This window comes from Bos indicus x Bos taurus, chromosome 4 (assembly GCF_003369695.1).
Source record: "Bos indicus x Bos taurus breed Angus x Brahman F1 hybrid chromosome 4, Bos_hybrid_MaternalHap_v2.0, whole genome shotgun sequence".
In the NCBI taxonomy this organism is placed as follows: Eukaryota; Metazoa; Chordata; class Mammalia; order Artiodactyla; family Bovidae; genus Bos; species Bos indicus x Bos taurus.
The window spans coordinates 94,112,384-94,124,036 of record NC_040079.1 but is presented as its reverse complement, the minus strand read 5'-3'; the positions used below and the strand labels follow the sequence as shown (position 1 = coordinate 94,124,036).

General features: G+C 37.7%; 1 pseudogene; it reads right to left on the bottom strand.

Annotated features, from left to right (window-relative positions):
- Nucleotides 1-10,747: 10,747 nt before the first annotated feature.
- On the bottom strand, nt 10,748-11,162 carry LOC113891903 (annotated as a pseudogene).
- Between the last annotated feature and the right edge of the window lie 491 nt (nt 11,163-11,653).

The following is an 11,653-nucleotide window of genomic DNA, read 5'->3' as shown; positions in this document are numbered from 1 at the left end:
GCTTTATGCCACAAGATGTGACAGAAATAACTAAACTATCAGGCAAAAGAAGCCAGATTTCTGGTACACACTTGCCCACCTCACCATGTTATATTTATGGTACCAGGGATGAATATTGACTAAACCCACTGAACCTACAGTCAAATTTCCATTTCCACCCAGTCTACCTTGATCTATTAATGGCTCCTTTTACAATGAGAAGAGTCTGGATGCATTCGCTTTAGATAATTATCTATGTTTGTGAAATCAATTTGGACTCATGCTGGTCTATAGCTATGCCGAGAAGAAAGGAGTTTGTAATTTGCCCTTAGGGCTCTTGATTCATATCCTTGTGTGAGCAGCCTGCCAGCCAGCCCTGTCTTGGAGAGGAAGCTCTTGGACCTGGAGTGTATGTGGTTTGGCACGGCCTGGTGTGAACATGTAAGTGCCAGTAAGCAGTGCTGGGTTCCAGGGCAGCATATTCGTTGTGATCACAGCCTGATCACTATCAAGTCTCTAGCAGGACCTGCTTCAAAGGAACCTTCTTTGTGATTTGAAGGAAAGCAGCCAGTGGAAAGCAATCTAGAAAAATTAGCTGGCATTGCTGTGTGTGTTTCAGCCTGGGATTATTCCTATAAAGGGAGAGAGGGCAGAGGCAGTGGTCTCACGTATTACAACATAATGACTGTTGAAAGGTACTGGTTGCTTCTGCTTTATACAATGTTTTAAATAAACAAGTATGCATTCGTTGCATTATGACAGTGTTTGAATCACCATGGAGGACTATAAAGACATAAAAGACAAACATCCTGACCTTTGATGAGCTGCAGTTTTATTGGGGAGACAAGATAAATATACATGAAAGGGGCGGGGGGAAACACATGAGATAGTTGATGATAAAGAGCTGAATAACTAATGTGGTTTGTACTGTAATTGCTGTGAGAGCTCAGACAAGGTTTTGGGTTTTCTGTTTTTCTTTATGAGTTTATTGTGTAATTGTTTCATCTTGTGGATCATAGAGGAAGCACCATTGAATGGAATCCATCAGTAAATGAAAGGCAAGGTGGTGTATTCATTCAGCATATACTTGTTGATGAAGAAATGACTTAACATTCACTCAGAGATGGAGTCCATAGAGTTAGAACTTGTAACATGATCTAGTGTGACATACAGCACATTAGAAATGTCAGAGCTTCATTCTGCCAATTCACATGCTTGTAGGGCCAGATGGGCTGAAGCCAGCTGAAGGTGAGGCCGTGCTGCGTGGTAAGGCCAGTGGAATGGGCCTCACTAGAGAGGGGCCACTGAGAAGCTCTGAGACGAATGCAGGCTTAGTGTTGGCGAGTCTCCCAATGTTTTTTCAAGAGGAGCCAGAAATAACAATTTTTTTAATTTTATTTTTAATTGGAGGATAATTGCTTTGCGATATTGTATTGGTTTCTGCAAACATCAACATGAATCAGCCATAAGTATACACATGTCCTGTCCCACTTTAAGCCTCTCTCCCACCCCATCCCACCCCTCTAGGTTGTCACAGAGCACCCAGTTTGAGCCCCCTGCATCATACAACAAATTCCCCCTGTCTGTCTGTTTTACCTATGGTAATGTACCTGTTTCAATGGTACTCTTTCAGTTTGTCCTTCCCTCTGCTTCCCTCGCTGTGTCCACAAGCCTCTTCTCTATGTCTGCATTTCCATTGCTGCCCTACAAATAGGTTTATCAGTACCATCTTTCTACATTCCATCTGTATGTGTTCAGTCAGTTCAGTTCAGTCGCTCAGTCGTGTCCAACTCTTTGCGACCCCATGGACTGCAGCACGCTAGGCCTCCCTGTCCATCACCAACTCCTGGAGTTCACTCAAACTCATGTCCATTGAGTCGGTGATGCTATCCAACCATCTCATCCTCTGTCACCCTCTTCTCCTCCCGCCTTCAGTCTTTCCCAGCATCAGGGTCTTTTCCAACGAGTCAGTTCTTCACATCAGGTGGCCAAAGTATTGGAGTTTCAGCTTCAACATCAGTCCGTCCAGTGAACACTCAAGACTGATCTCCTTTAGGATGGACTGGTTGGATCTCCTTGCAGTCCAAGGGACTCTCAAGAATCATCTCCAACACCACAATTCAGAACAATCATATACGATATTTGTTTTTCTCATTCTGATTTGTTGTTGTTCAGTTGCTGAGTTGTGTCTGACTCTTTGTGACCCCATGGACTGCATCTCACCAGGCTTCCCTGACCTTCACTATTGGATTTACTTCAGTCTGTATAATAGGCTCTGGGTTCATCCACCTTGTTAGAACTGACTCAAATGCATTCCTTTTTATGGTTGAGTAATACTCCATTGTATATATGTACCACAACTTCTTTATCTATCAGAAATAAGAATTTTAAGGTGAAATTCACTCACATTGAAAGCACTTTGTTGGAGCTGGGTAGGAGAGGTGACTGCACTTTGCAGCCCACACCGTGAGCCTGTCCTTGCCAAGAGTTGTCCCAACATGATGGTCTTGGCAGCACTGATTTTCCATCCAGCACCAGTGATGAGATAACGGATTCTAGAAAGTACTACACTGGAAAAATGCTAATATCTGAAATGCCCGGTTGCCTCAGACTAGATATAAAATAAGAGACAGTATTTGCAGTAATTTTTGAAGCAAATGTATCCAAATGGAAAATAGGAACAATGATCTTTCCAAACATCCTCCCTAGGATTTCTTTAATTTGAAGAAGTTTGACCTGAGCCTCTCTTCTTGGTCTGCACTGATAACTCACTGTGGGACCAAGCGTGCAATTTGCATGGAGCTTCTCCATGTCAGGAATACAAGCGAAGCGTCCTGTGCTCTCATGGGCTGTTGAGCAGAGGTAACAGATGAGTAACAAAGCCGTATCACGTTTCCTCTACCTTTGCTCTAAACTGAAGGACTCAGGAGCCTAAGGAAATCCACTTTCCTTTCTCTTCTGTCTTTGATTTTTTTCATACACCAAACAAGATAGAAGCGGATGCTCGGGGGTGAGGTCACGAAAACCCTATCCACTCCTCTTGGCAGGAACAATTGTTAAAATCAGTGTCTGCATCCACACAGTGAAGACAGCCAACACTGGCTTCTGCTGAAACTCTGAGTGTCACTTGCCGACTGATTTCCAGGTTGACAGTCAGTCTTCTCTTACTACCCTTCTTATTTAGCTCTCAAAAGCAAATTATTTGCAAATTTTTAGAAATGCACATTGGATAAATTAATACTATGTTGTTCTCCATTGAGCTTTAAGCTCAAGTTTTGTTTCTGATGATTTTTATTTTACCCCAGTAATGTGTCTATTTTGCAAGGGAATCGGAACTCTCATCGAGAGAACACTTTTGTAATTACTGTTTGTTTTTTTTTTAAACAGATCTCTCAACTTCATACCCAAAATTATTTTAGACTTAGTGTTTCTCCTTTTCCAGACTCCTGAAATATTCTATCATGTTGTTTACAAAGTATTTGTTTTTATATCTTTCTTGTTATGCTTTCAATTATCCAAAGTGTTCTATTTTTTTTCCTGTCATTCCTAAAATGTGATTTGCATAGACTTTGGGCAGTATTATATTTTCTTGAGTAAGGTGATGGCCTTTTGTTAGATTTGGATGGGACGGAGTAGGAGCCCTTTGCTAACCAGTCTTGACTGCTGTTGATCAGCTTATCTAAGACCAGCTTTAGCTCACCACGAAAAAGGCTCATAAATGATTTGTCAAGAGTCACTGTACCAAGTGATACTCTGTAAGGCTCAGTTGTACTCAGAAGGATTCAAAAATGGACAGTGACTATGGGATAAGCCTAATCAAAATATCTTTATCTAAGAGATCAGAAGTTACCTGGAGAAAAATTCATCATATAAGGGATTGGAGGTGTACATGTTTGATCCAATTCAGTGTCCTAACATTAGAGCAAAGGGAAATTTGGGGTACAATTCCATCTATGTTATATACTACATAGATACAGTGTATCTATGTAGTATATAGTATCTGTAGTATGTAGTATGTACATACTACACTGTACATAGATGCACTGTATCTATGTAGTATGTAATGCTACTTTTGTTGTCCTTTCCACTCTCTTTTTGTCCTGAGCATGTACGTCTGTGATCTGCATCAAAGGCCTCCTGGTATATTGTTTATAAGACAAGCTTTAAAAACATATAAACAGTGTTATCTGCAATTTGCAATTGAGAAATAATACACCAAAGATCAGTGACTGAATTACTTCAGTCAAATAGAACTTGTTAATTTAAAAAAGAAAGCTTGCCAATATACTTGAAATAACATTACATTTATTTGGAGAAAATGGTATCTTTAATAATATTAAATTTCCCATTCAAAAACATGTTGTGCCTTCCAATTTATTCTCATCTTTTTGTACCTTTGGTAAACATTTTAAAACAAGTATTATTATGTTATATTTTAAATTATTCATTTTATATATTTATTTTATATCCTGGCATCCTATTAAATAACTTTAATAGTTCTTCTTAAATGGACACATCTAGTAAATAAACAAAAAGAAAGGCTTTCATGAAATTTAAGCTTGAGAGAGCTATAATCAGTAAACTTAATAGAGCTTGCAAAATTCAGGGAGAATGTTCAATGGACATCTTCTTATGTCCATTGATTATGTATAAACCTAATGTTGTATTTGCTGCATATAAAACCTTAAAATAAAAATTTATAAATGCTAATGATTACTATGTTTATGTAATAATATACTAAAATTAGGGATCATTACTGTCTCTCTTGTTGAGTGTCATAGAGTAATACCTAATACATTAGGAGAAGAAAATGAAAAACCTAGCATAAATATTGGTTAAAAAAAAGGGTATAAAGTTCTTTCTTTTATGATGATATCATTTTACAGATAAATCATTCAGGAGACTTAAACATTTTTTTAATTTTATGTTGAAATATAGTTGATTCACGATGTTGTGTTAGTTTCAGGTGTGTAGCAAAGTGATTCAGTTATATAAAGACGTATATCCATTCTTTTTCAGATTCTTTTCCCATATAGGTTTTACAGAATATTGGATAGAGTTCCCTGTGCTATACAGTAGGTCCTTATTGATTATCTCTTTTATCTATAGTAGTATGTATATGTTAATTTCAAACTCCTAATTTATACCTCCCTCACCTTTATCCTTTGATAGCTATAAATTTGTTTTCAAAGTCTGAGTCTGTCTGTTTTGCAAATAAGTTCATTTTTTTTATCATGTTTTAAAGTTTCTGCATATAAGCAGTATCATATGATATTTGTCTCTCCACTTAGTATGATAATCTCTATGTCCATCCAATTTGTCTCTTACTTCACTTAGTATGATGTCCATCCATGTTTCTGCAAATGGCATCATTTCATTCTTTTTTGTGACTGAGTAGTAGTCCATCATGTATATGTACCGCAACTTCTATATCCATTCCTCTGTCAGTGGAAATTCTGGTTGCTTCCATGTCTTGGCTATTGAAAGTAGTGCTGCAGTGAGCATGGGTACATGTGTCTTTTCAAGTTATGGTTTTCTCCAGATATATGCTTAGGAGTAGGCTTGTTGGATCATCTGGTAGTTTTTTTAGGGAACAATTGTACTGTTCTCAGTAATGGTTGTGCTAATTTACATTCCCACCAATGATATAGGAGGGCTTCTTTTCCTCCACTCTCTTTCCAGCATTTATCATGTGTAGACTTGATGACCATTGTGACCAGGGTGAGGTACTTCATTTAGTTTGATTTGCATTTCTTTAATAATCAGTGATGTTGAGCATCTTTTCATGTACCTTTTGGCTGTCTATATGTCTTCTTTGGATAAATGTCTATCTATTTAGGTCTCCCACCCATTTTTTGATTAGGTTTTTTTTTTTTTTTATATTGAGTTGCATGAGCTGTTTGTATACTTTGGAGGTAAAATATTTTTAATGATGATATAATTGTAAATCTAGATCATTTGGGAGGCTTTATTTTTTTAATAATCAAAATCAATGATTTGGGCCTGCACTTTAGATTTTCCCATATGCCTTCTTGTGTCCTAAAGGGAAAGAAAAACAGATTTTGTCAAGGAAAGAGCTAAATTAATAGAATATCTGATGATTTCTAAAATGTTTAATAATGTCATTTAGGAGGAATAGAAAGTCTTAGATATCCATAAAGAGAAAAATGAAATAAATTTCAAATTTTAAACATAATGCATTTAATATCACTTAATATTAAAAAGCTAACTGCCTAAAAAAGTGGATCAAATTGCTCTTTTAAATTAATCATTAGATATAGTTTGGTTTTTTTGTTTGTTTGCTATCAAAGCCTGTACCTTACATTGTAATAAATACACTAAAGAATAGCAAAAAAAAAAAAAAAAAATCAAATTTAGATCAACATTTATCTAAAATTTATTTAGATTCCAAATGTTTCATCTGTATGAGGCTGGAAAACAATATATGGTTTTTAAAAAATATATCAAATAGATTTATTTTTAATTCCAGGCCATGTGTAGTAGGCATTTCAAAACTTTATTTTTATATATGTATATCCATTCATCATTTAATATTTGGTAACCACTTTTAGTGTAGTAGGGACTTTGCTGTTGGGGACATAAGCAATTCTTGCTCTCTAAGTCTTCATTCTACTTAGAGGATGATAAGAAAGAATAAATTATCATTTGTTAGGTTGTATTAAATGTCTTGGAGGAAAAAATAAAGCATAGAGAGAATCGTGAGTACCTCACGAGTGGATAGTATGGCACGTGGTTTGCAGCTTTAAAGTGGGTGTTAAAGCAGAGCTTACTGTATAAAATAAATAAGCTGTCAGGACATGTTGCAAAGCTCAGGGAGGATAGCCAACATTTTATAATGATTTTAAATAGAGTATAATCTACAAAACTTCTGAGTCTATTGTATACTTCAACCTAATATAATATTGTAAGTCAACTATGTGTTGTTATTTAGTCACTAAGTCATGTCCCACTCTTGCCACCCCATGGACAGTAGCCCACCAACTATACTTAAAATGAAAACCAAAACAAAGAAGACCTCACTGAAAATGTGAAATTTGAAAGACCTGAAGCAAGTGACAAAATACACAGAAAAATATTACTTAGATTTCACTTGTTTTTCAAAAAGTTAAACTGAAATGCCTTATAAGTATTTTAAAATGGCAGTGTTAGAATAATTTATCCCATTAGTTATTCCATGAGGGGCATGTGTACAGTCCACTGTGGACCTGTGATCATCTTAAAAGATGGCCTGCAACATCCTGATGATTCCCATTTTATTCAAGGCGATTTTAATATTCAGTGTGACTTTCCTTCACCTTTTTAAAAATGAGGGCTATGTCTTTTTAGGCACCTAGCTTTAACCACTTAATGACTTTAATAAGCAAGAACATTCCATTCTCTGATCAGAATAATAACATCAGGAACCAGGCAAAGAATCCAACCAAACTGAGGCCCGAGTTAGTGCTAGTTCTCTTGAGTCTCCTTGTGACCCTAGACAGCACATTTAATGTCTCTGGGTCTCAGTTTTCTCACCTGCTAAGCAATCAGTTTGTGTCCTGGGATCCTTCAGGTTTCTTGTAAATTGTAACAAGTTATCATTTCCCAAATTGTGTGATTTCATCACACATTCCTGTGCCTCTTACTAACATAAAGGGTCTCAGGATAATAACTGTTTTGTGGGAAGTTCTAGTGAGTGACTCAGCAGACCAGGCTAGGAAACCTGAACACGCCTTTCTACCAGTGCCCGTGTGAATCATTTTCTTGGATTTTCAGTTGTATTCACTTACTGTGGAATTTGTTAGTGCCCTTGGCAGAGTCCTTACCCCATTGCTCAATCGGCATGCCAAACTGCTTCATCTCCTGCTATTGTTTTCCAGAAATTACAGCTGCCCTGCATGGCTGCAAGCACTGCTTTGAAGTGCCCCCCACACCTGGGGTTATGCTGTTTCATCTCACCATGCCCAGATTTCGGGAATCCTAAAATAACCCTTTGTCCCCACCCAGTAGCTCCGTGAAAATGTGCTGTGGTGTGTCTTACTTAATTCTATGAGAACTGGCACTGGATGGCATTATTTACTTGTTTTTTTTATGTTTATCTTGGAGGGAAAGGATATGTATCAGAGCTCAAGAGTCCAAAGTACAACTTTATATTGTTTGAATTCCTCCTGCATCTACAGAGTTTTCTGAATACTTGGACTCACATGAGTTCCTCTGCCTTCTTAGAAGAGGAGATAGCATTGGTGGTAGCCAAATGGAAATGAACAAATTGAATTTGAAATCGAGCTTCACATCTTTTTGGCTGGTTATTTGGAAAAGTACTTTTACTGCAACTGTTGAGCGTTGATTATAATGATTATCTATAAAATCACTATTTACTACTACCCAGTATGATTTTATTTCTTTTAAAATATCAGTTGTCATATTCATATCACACATTTTTTGTGCAAAGTAATAGAAGAGAATGTATGTAAAACAATCACTAAAGTACCCAACGTTTGAAACATACTAATTTCTCCTTTTGAACGCTTTTTTTTTCAGTATCTAAGCTGAACACAGTGTTTTATAATTATTTCACATGCATAAATGTTGTCTTATTAATCTTCTCATAAATTTTGTGAGAAAATGACCAGCATTACGTATTTCCCTGGGGTCCCCAATGCAGTGTCTGGTCTACTTGGGACTTTATTAAGTTAGTAATTTTAGACTTAGACTTGGCACAGTACCAGGCATATAGTAATTGCTCAATAAGGATTTTATGAATGAGTGGGTTTCAATGATTTGCTACATTTTAAAAATTTGTAGGTCTACTTTTCTATGTCTAAAGTTTTCTTTCAATTGAAATTCTGTTTGATAAGAGCAATGATCCTTGGCTAGACCTACCATGACTTATTTCAAAATACCTCTAAAGTCAGGGGCCTCCCAATCCCACATTTCTGGGATATTAGGTCCTGTTCTAGGACTTCAGGATTGCCTAGAAAGGGATATTCACATACAAGGTTATGTTTTAAATAGTATATGAAGTTCCCAATAGTCATATGGGAGATATATCTAGGATTAACTTAATGCCAATGTCAGCAATGATCAGAATATTAACATAACTGGCAAAGGCCCAAGAAGACAGTGTTCTTTGGATTACTCATTCTAGTTTTAGCAAATAACAACTTTTCGAATATTTTGAAGGAAAACTTCTACTGGAACTTTGCTTGTGTATCCAAGAATTGCAATGTGAATGATTGTCTAATGGTTTGTCATTTAGAGGGCTTAAAATAATTATTTTCTCTGCATGGGAAAAAAAAAAAAAAAAGCCAAGGTGCCAATCATCTAACCACATACCTGAGATAAATTTAATGTTTTGAATAAATCTGAAAGAAATTTATTTCGTTTAGTCCAGCAGTCTCAACTTTGGGTAAGAATCAGTTGAACAATTTATTAAAATTACAGTTGGTCTGAGGTGGAAATCAGGAATCTGCATTTTAGCATACTGCATTTTAATCTGCATTAAATTATTGCACAATCTGCATTAAATTAAATGCACAATCTGCATTTTAATCATTCCAGGTGATTCTGATGCTTACCAATCTATTGATGTCAGTAAGGAAACTCCGTCTTAACCTCTGCACTGCTTAGGAAAGAGCATGTGGGTTTTACAGGCAAATGCAACTCAATTCAAGTTCAAGATCTTCCATTTACTGTCTTTGTGTGTGAGTACTGGAACATATATAACCTCTTTGAACTTCAGTTTCCAACTGTAAAGCTGGATAACTCTTACCATATAAGTATGATTTTATCTAGAGCACTTAAAAATTTGTTTTACAGTAGGTCCTTTTTGGTTATCTATTTTAGATATAGCAGTGTGTACATGTCAATCCCAAACTCCTTGCTGCCACACTTTAGCCCTGGTAACCATAAATTCATACTCCAAGTCTGTGGGTCTGTTTCTGTTTTGTGAATGAGTTCATTTGTATCGTTTTCTTTAGATTCTGCATATAAGCCTTGTCATACTGCCGAGTGACTTCACTTAGCATGATAATCTTCAGGTCCATCCCTGTTGCTGCAAATGACATTATTTCATTCTTTTAAACAACTTGAGTAATATTCCATTGTGTATATGTACCACATCCTCTGTATCCATTCCTCTGTCAATGGACATTTAAGTTGCTTCATGTCCTGGCTATTGTGAACAGTGTTGCAATGAACACTATGGGGCATGTATCCTTTTGAACCATGTTTTTCTCTGAATATATGCCCAGGAGAGGGATTGCTGAGTCATATGGTAGCTCCAATTATAGGTTTTGTTTGTTTGTTTGTTTCTTAAGGGACTTCTATACTGTTCTCTTGAAGAAGGCAATGGCACCCCACTCCAGTACTCTTGGCTGGAAAATCCCATGGACGGAGGAGCCTGGTAGGCTGCACTCCATGGGGTCGTGAAGAGTCGGACATGACTGAGCGACTTAACTTTCACTTTTCCCTTTCATGCATTGGAGAAGGAAATGGCAACCCACTCCAGTGTTCTTGCCTGGAGAATCCCAGGGACGGGGGAGCCTGGTGGGCCGCCGTCTATGGGGTCGCACAGAGTCGGACACGACTGAAGCGACTTAGCAGCAGCAGCAGCATACTGTTCTCTATACTGGCTGTAACAATTTACATTCCCACCTACAGTGTAAGAGGGTTACATTTTCTCCACACCCTCTTCAGCATTTATTGTTTGTAGATTTTTTTCTTTTTTTTTTATCGAATGAGGCAATTTATTAACCCAGCATCATCTGTCCTAATGCTTTTTGTTGGCAGCTGCCACGTGTCCAGTGATTCTGTCCCTGAGGCGTCAGTTTGTGGTCCCCATCTTGGTCCTTTTCCACCATTTTCAGCCCCTCCAGGGCTTGGAGGACCCACTGGGCCACGCTCTTGGAGCCTCTGCTGAAGTGGCTGGGCATGACACTATTCCTGATGCCCCCCATAGATCTTGGTCATGGAGCCAACCCCAGAGCCACCCGGGAGATACAGGTGCTGTGCCGTGTAAGCAGCTCATGTGTGGAACCCATTCTCATCGTAGGGAGCAAGTTCTTTATGCTTGGCCAGCTTGACAGTGTTACAGGGACTTTCAGCTTCCCGGACTTTTTGAGGAAGGCTGCCAGAGCTCTGACGAACTCCTGCTGGTTCACGCCTTTTACAGTAACTCCAGGCATCCTGCAGCCTCTGCGCTGCCAGCCAGGGGAAAGCTGTTTGTAGATTTTTTGATGATGGACATTCTGACTAGTGTGAGGTGGTACCGCTTTGTAGTTTTGACCTGCATTTCTTTAATCATTAGTGATGTTGAGCATCTTTTCATGTGCCTCTTGGCCATATGTATGTCAATTTTGGAGAAATGTCTATTTAGGTCTTCTGCCCATTTTTAACTGGGTTATATCAATTCTAGTAGGGAAATACATTGTGCATGCATTGATATAATGTCCTAGGCTTGGTTAGTTCCTTAATTCTTCTGCGGTCACTCAGAGGTAGAAACCTTGAACACTGCCAGTGGTGGGAACATGGTCTTTAAATGGGTCATTTACTTTTGAATCAGATCAGAGTCCCTTGAATGTTACCGTAGGCAAAAGTTGTTGAAGGAAACCTATAGTTTTATACACTTGATTGCTCTAAATTTTAATGTAAGAAAAGACCTCATCTATTTCTGGCT